The sequence below is a fragment of the Aegilops tauschii genome, chromosome 3, assembly GCF_002575655.3.
Source record: "Aegilops tauschii subsp. strangulata cultivar AL8/78 chromosome 3, Aet v6.0, whole genome shotgun sequence".
NCBI classification, from domain to species: domain Eukaryota; kingdom Viridiplantae; phylum Streptophyta; class Magnoliopsida; order Poales; family Poaceae; genus Aegilops; species Aegilops tauschii.
In genome coordinates, this window is record NC_053037.3 from 587944769 (window position 1) to 587951093 (window position 6325).

Consider the following 6325-nt stretch of genomic DNA (forward strand, 5'->3'; position numbering starts at 1 on the left):
TCCAGGACACTTTTAACCTATTGTATGCAGGAACAGATTCAACATTGCTAAATATCATAAGCATACGTGGCATATCTTAAGATGGCGAATTATCAGTGTCATGCAAAACAAAATATGCGCGATGGCATAGCAGATCAAGAGTTTAAGCTGGCCTATTACAAGGCGTTTCGTGCCCAACAGAATACTTGTTTTAACAAGTCTTGCAGAAATCAGATGTTCAGCCAACCTCCGGTTTATGATCTTGGGCTGGTGGACTTGAAGGTTGTGGATCATCCAGCGCCGGTTCAGCTTCCTCTTCTCTACCCAGTGGCTGGAAGTCAATAGTTGTCCAGTCGATCCCTGTTAAGGCTTTGAATATAGCTTCATCACTTATAAGTGTGGAGGGATCAACATCAGGGGCATAAGTGTGCTTACGGATTGGAGGAGTAAGGCTTGGAGCATCATAAGTTGCCGCTTTAACTCTCTTATTATTGGCATCGTAAACCGAGTGATAATATGACAGATCGGTCTCCTCAGCCAATTTACTAGCCAGTGGGCACATTTCCCTCGTAAGGGCTCCGAGGTCATCAGTATTAAAATCTGATCCGTCCTCCTTTATGCTTGGGTAGCCGTTAGCCAAATCAGTCGGATCAAGATCAGATATCCATGGTTTGGCCCGAGTTAGTGTGGTAAGAGCACCTGCCCTTGTAGCTGATTTCTTTAGTTCTTCAAACCGGGCAGGCATCATAGATAGCCTTTCCAGTGTCTCCTTGATCAAAGTTGGGGCGGCTTGTTATGGGAAGCTATGCAGATGACCCGTTGTGCACCGGTATATAATTGCTCTATAAGTGTATAGGCAACGTTCAGTTTTTTCCGCATATCTGAGCCAAGATGAGCAATGCGAGGTCCTGCATCATCAAAAACGTCTGTAAACCGGCAGTTTATTGGATAAAACATGTTTAAAGTTTATGAAGAAGTTATTTACCAAAAAGGCAGTAGTCATGGCATTTTGTTGTTGTTTCAAGCCTGTCAGCTCCTCTGCCGCCGGATTAAGGGCCGCTTGAGCGTCCTCAGCCCTCTTTAGCAGAGTTGTCTTTTCTGTATCCCAACCTCCCCGCTCGTTTTTGAAGCTTTCCTTCAGTTTTTCCATTGCTTCTAAGGCACTGGTCAGTTCATCCTTGGCCTTGGAAGTCTCTGCTTGTTGCGACTTAATATTTTCTTGAAGGTCGGCGATTTGGGATTCCTTCTTGCTAAGCTCAGCCTGCAAGAAGACAAACAAGTTTTGAGATGGCAGTGCATATTCAAAGTCCCAAGCTCAATACAAGTATTATTCTTGGCACTTGGGGGCTAATGCATGTTTGCTCCAGTTAAAAGCTATGGTTTTTTCTTCAAGTATCACCTCGGTGGTCAACCGGTTTGCAAAAGTCTTAAACAAAAATTTTGAAGCCGGTTTACAGCATCAATAGTCCCAACTGAACATATTTGTTAAGACTGCCCTTAGGGGCTACACAGGCAAAATTGAAGAGTTGTTATTCTAAAGTCCCGGTTCATCTTGAAAGTATAAACCGGTCCTTGGGGGCTACTGGAGTTGATCTATATGGTTCTTGGAAGTTTACAGTACATTCTATTCTTTGATGTCCAATAAACTTGGCGGCTAAGGGAAGAATGTTTATGCAGAGTTAACAACATTTACCTCGTATCGCTCCTTCATCATATTCAGTAAACTGGCTTCATAGTCACGGCTTGTGTACAAACGGTTTAAAACCCCAGAATGGATATCTTGAGCGCTGAGGTGGGCATAGCTTTCCAAGTCTGCCTTCCACTTGCTTTTGTCAACAACGGAAAATTCTTCTTTGGCACTATGTTTGGACAGAGCAGTGGGGTTGCCTGGGGCTGTATAACTAACACCAGTGACCATAACATCGTCAGTGTGGTTGGGCTTGGCGGTTTATCAGCATGAATCATCGGATCAACTTCCATATGTTCAACTTCAGTTTCATGATCTTGCGGTGGCGGATCATCAAGAATAGCTTCAGTATTTGGATTAGACTGTTTTGGGGTCTGTCCCGGATCAGCTGGAATGCTGTCTTCAGCCGGCTTATTCACTTTGGCCCTTTTACTGGCTCTTAATTGGGCCCTGAAAATAATAAGTATAGATCAGGTCAGTATAAAGATCGAGTATAAGATATGAAGGGTCAGTTAAATATGCTCACCCAGGAACCGTTTTGAGGGTTGGAATTTGCGTTCCTGTTGACTCGCCAGAGGAAGAATGGGAGGTTCCCTGATAATTTGAATCAGACGGATTAAGAGGTTGTCGGAAATAACCCGCCTTGGGATAGCGTGTGTCATAAGTATAAGAGACCTCTGGGCGGCGTTTACGAACCGGCGTGTTCGGTAAACCGGAAGAAGTTACCACATGGCCGCTTTGCCGGGTTGTGCGGCGAGCTTCGTGTTGCTGTTTCTTCAAAATAAAGTTTGGGTCCAAGTGAGCTAGAGGGTGAGAAAATCTTACTTTCCGGCTTGCTTGTCAGGTATTCTGTGTGGGCAGAGATTCTGAGCCGGATGAAAGAATAATTACCTCTGCGTCACTTGCATGGCTAGCTTCAGCGTCGTCCTGATAATAATCATTGTCAATGAGATGTATGAAAAAGGAACCAAGTGAATCAAGTTTTACCTCTGATTCCTGGTTATCATTGTCATCATCAATGTTCAACTCCGCATACTCGACGATTTTCTTCTTGGCAGGCTTCTTGGTGACCTTGGTCTTGGGGCGAGTTGTTTTGGCCGGTTTATCCTGCAGTTTCCTCTTCCAGAATGGATCATCACCCTATTAAAAGTTGAAAGGATCATAATGGAGAATTAAAAAAATATGGATTAAGCAGGAGTTAGGCAATTCTTACAGCTCGCGGTTGATTTGAAGCGCAGAAAGGACTAAGCCCTGTTTTGCTGCACTCGGCCACCGGTATATCCAACATTTTCTTGACGGCTTCAGTAACTTCGGCGTCGGTCAGCTGAATATCAATGTGGCATTGAGGATCTTTCACGTCCCCTGTGTATGCACACATTAAACCGGGGCGACGACTTAAGGGTAAAATACTCCAAGACACCCAGCAATGGATGAAATCGACGCCCGTTAAACCGTTTGCCACAAAGGCTCTCAGCTTTGAAAGCTGTGGTGCATACTTAGCCCATTCTTTTGCGCTGAGTCTTTGAGGGAGTGGATGTGTACTGCTAAGCCGGTGAGCACGGTAGCCCGGCAGAGGATTCTCACCAGCTGGAGATGTATCTCTGCAATAGAACCAAGTTTGATTCCAGTCTTTGGGATGGCTATGATGGTTAGCGTGAGGGAAGCTAACATCTTTCCTCTTTTGGATTGACACCCCACCAAGTTCGGTGTTGGGCCCATCCACAAATTCTGTATGGCGGTTTAAATAGTAAAAATCTCTGAACAGTTTGACCGTGGGCTCCTCTTGCAGGTAAGCTTCACAGAACACTTGAAAATTGCAAATATTGGATACAGAGTTAGGTCCAATATCTTGAGGGTGAAGTTGGAGGAAATGAAGCACATCACGGAATTTTTTTGATCCGGGAGGGCTGAATCCTCGACTCAGGTGGTCAACAAAAACGATCACTCCCCCTTCCTTGGGTTCAGGGGGATTTTCAGGACTAGGGACTCTTTAGTGGATGACTTCCTTTTTGGCTAAAGCGCCAGTAGCAAAACATCCGTTCAGTTTTTCTTCTGTAACCCGGGATTGAACCCAGTTGCAGGCATAAAAGGACTTGGCCGTTTATTCGATAACCTGGAAGAAGGTTTGTGCCGGTTTAAGATTCATGATTAATCCGCTAAAGGTTAAAAGGCAGAAAGGTGTTGACGCATGCAAAAGTGTTAAACCGGAGATTGATATTATCAAGTTATAGAGATGAGCAATTGGCGGTTTAAGAGGGGACTAATGGTACCTGGCGGGTTATTATTTTTTGAGTTAAACCGCCTACACAGATATTGAAAGTATAGATCTGAAGTTGGAAAATGACTAAGTGATGAAAAACAGTTTTCACAGATTGATATCACAATTTCGGATCTACCGCCTGTTAGAAAATGAAAATATATTCAGACCTAAATATTGGTACTTGAACAGTTTATAAAGGTTCAGATTGGATTTTCTACTTAAAAAGAGATGTTCTGATGAGGAAAGAAGGACTATGGCTATTGCCGCACAGGGAAATATCAAGTTTGGATCAAGGGTTCATGCTACAGCGAAGAACAAGGGAAGAACGATGCTGAACTTCCATGAGCTCGAACGAACCGTAATGGGATCTACGGAGAGGGAAGGAGGAAGAACTTACCGAGGCTGCTGGAGCAGCGGAGGCGCGTGAGTGAGATCTGGACCAATCAGGTTGATGGAGTGGCCCACGTTGAAGCAGAGGTGAAGCTTGACGGCGACGGCTGAGCTCCAGCGCTAGGGCGTCGCAAGGAAGAAGACGAGACGAAGAGGCACGGGGGGGGGGAGTGAAAAGGACCCCCGGTCCTATTTATAAGGGGAATGCATAAGTGGCATGCGCGGGAATCGAGGAGCTCCAAATTGGATATGTAACAGGGATGACGCCTCGATTTTCGGAGTTTCATTAAATATGATTTTGGATTTGTATTGAATTAATGACAGGTGACGTCATGGCGAGTTATTGTGATCTCAGAAGATGACGTCACGGTGAGTTACAAGTTATCGCGAAGGTAATGGAGAAAGATTTTTCCTAAGTATTGAAGATTGACATGACCAATTCAAATCAACCTGGGGCCTAATGTTGGGGATATAACTATTGAGTATAAACCGCCCAGGAAGGGCCGGATTATACTCATGATAATTTACCAGTATTGAAGCCCATGAAGACATAGAAGATGGCGACTTACGAAGGAGAATTAATAAAAAGGTTCAAAGCCTAGAGGCGGGTTAGGGCCCATAGATGTAAACCGCCATAGGTGTATGACTTGTATTGTAAGATAGGAAAGAGTAGATACCGAGCCAGACACGTTTATGAGCCTGCCGGGATTCTGTGAACCGCCGGGTGTCAACCTGTGTATATAAAGGGATGACCCAACGGCGGTTTAGGGACAAGAAAGAACAGATCGAGAGCCAGGCTAAGCGTATTCGCTCCCTGGTCATCGAAACCCTAGCAATACCACATCCAACTAGACTAGGTCTTTACCTTCACCGCAAGGGGCCGAACCAGTATAACTCCATGTGTCCTTTGTCCCGGTTAACCCCTTTAAGCTAATCTCGTTGCAATGGCTCCACGACTAAGTCCTCACACTAGGACATCTGCCGTGACAAACCCACGACAGGAATCCTAGAGCTTGGTTCGGCACGGGAGACCAGGGAGAACGCGAGAGGCAGAGGGTAGGGTCGGGTAACGGTTCTTCGACCGGTGGCTTCGACCGATGGGGCTTTAGAATGAATAAAAATCGGTCGGGCGGGGCTTTACCATTGAATAAAAATCCATGGAAGGATGGCATAGAGTAAAACTCGATGGGAGGGTGGGATCAAAGGCATAAGTGAAAGGAGGGATTGATGGGAGTACTAACTAAATTACGTACAGATTCTCCTTTTAAGAGTGGAGATGCCGAGCACAAAATAATAGTTTGGCCATAGAAAATAAAATATAAAATAAAAACATGCGCACACGCCAAATAGGCCGGCCAACCTTGGTAAGATTTGATTTGATTTGAATAAGTTAATTTGTGACATTGTTTTAGGAAAGTGTCGATTTAATTGAGTTAATGCACGCGTTAAATGGGCCGGCCAACTTCGGTTAAATTTGATTTGATTTGAATGAGCTAATGCGCGATGTTGTTTTGGGAAAGTGTCGATTTGATTAAGTTACGGAAGCAAAGCTGTGACTCTCACGGAAGCCGTGACTCTCACGAAATCACAACCGTGCCTCTCGCGGAAGCAAAGCCGTGACTCTCGCGGAAGGAAAAAAAGAACAGAAAACGCGTGTTTTTCCGTTTCCGAGGAGGCACGGCCGTGACTCTCGCGAAAGCACACCCGTGCCTCTCGCGGAAGCAAAACCGTGACTCTCACGAAAGGAAAAAAACAAAAAAAATCATTTTTTTTCGTTTCTGAGAGGCACGGCCGTGACTCTCGCGAAAGCACAACCGTGCCTCTCGCGGAAGCAAAACCTGGCGAAAGGAAAAGAAAGAAAACACATTTTTTTTCCATTTCCGAGAGGCACGGCCGTGACTCTCGCGAAAGCAAAACCGTGCCTCCCACGGAAGCAAAACCATGACTCTCGCGAAAGGAAAAAATAGAAAACGTGTTTTTTTTCATTTCCGAGAGGCACGGCCATGACT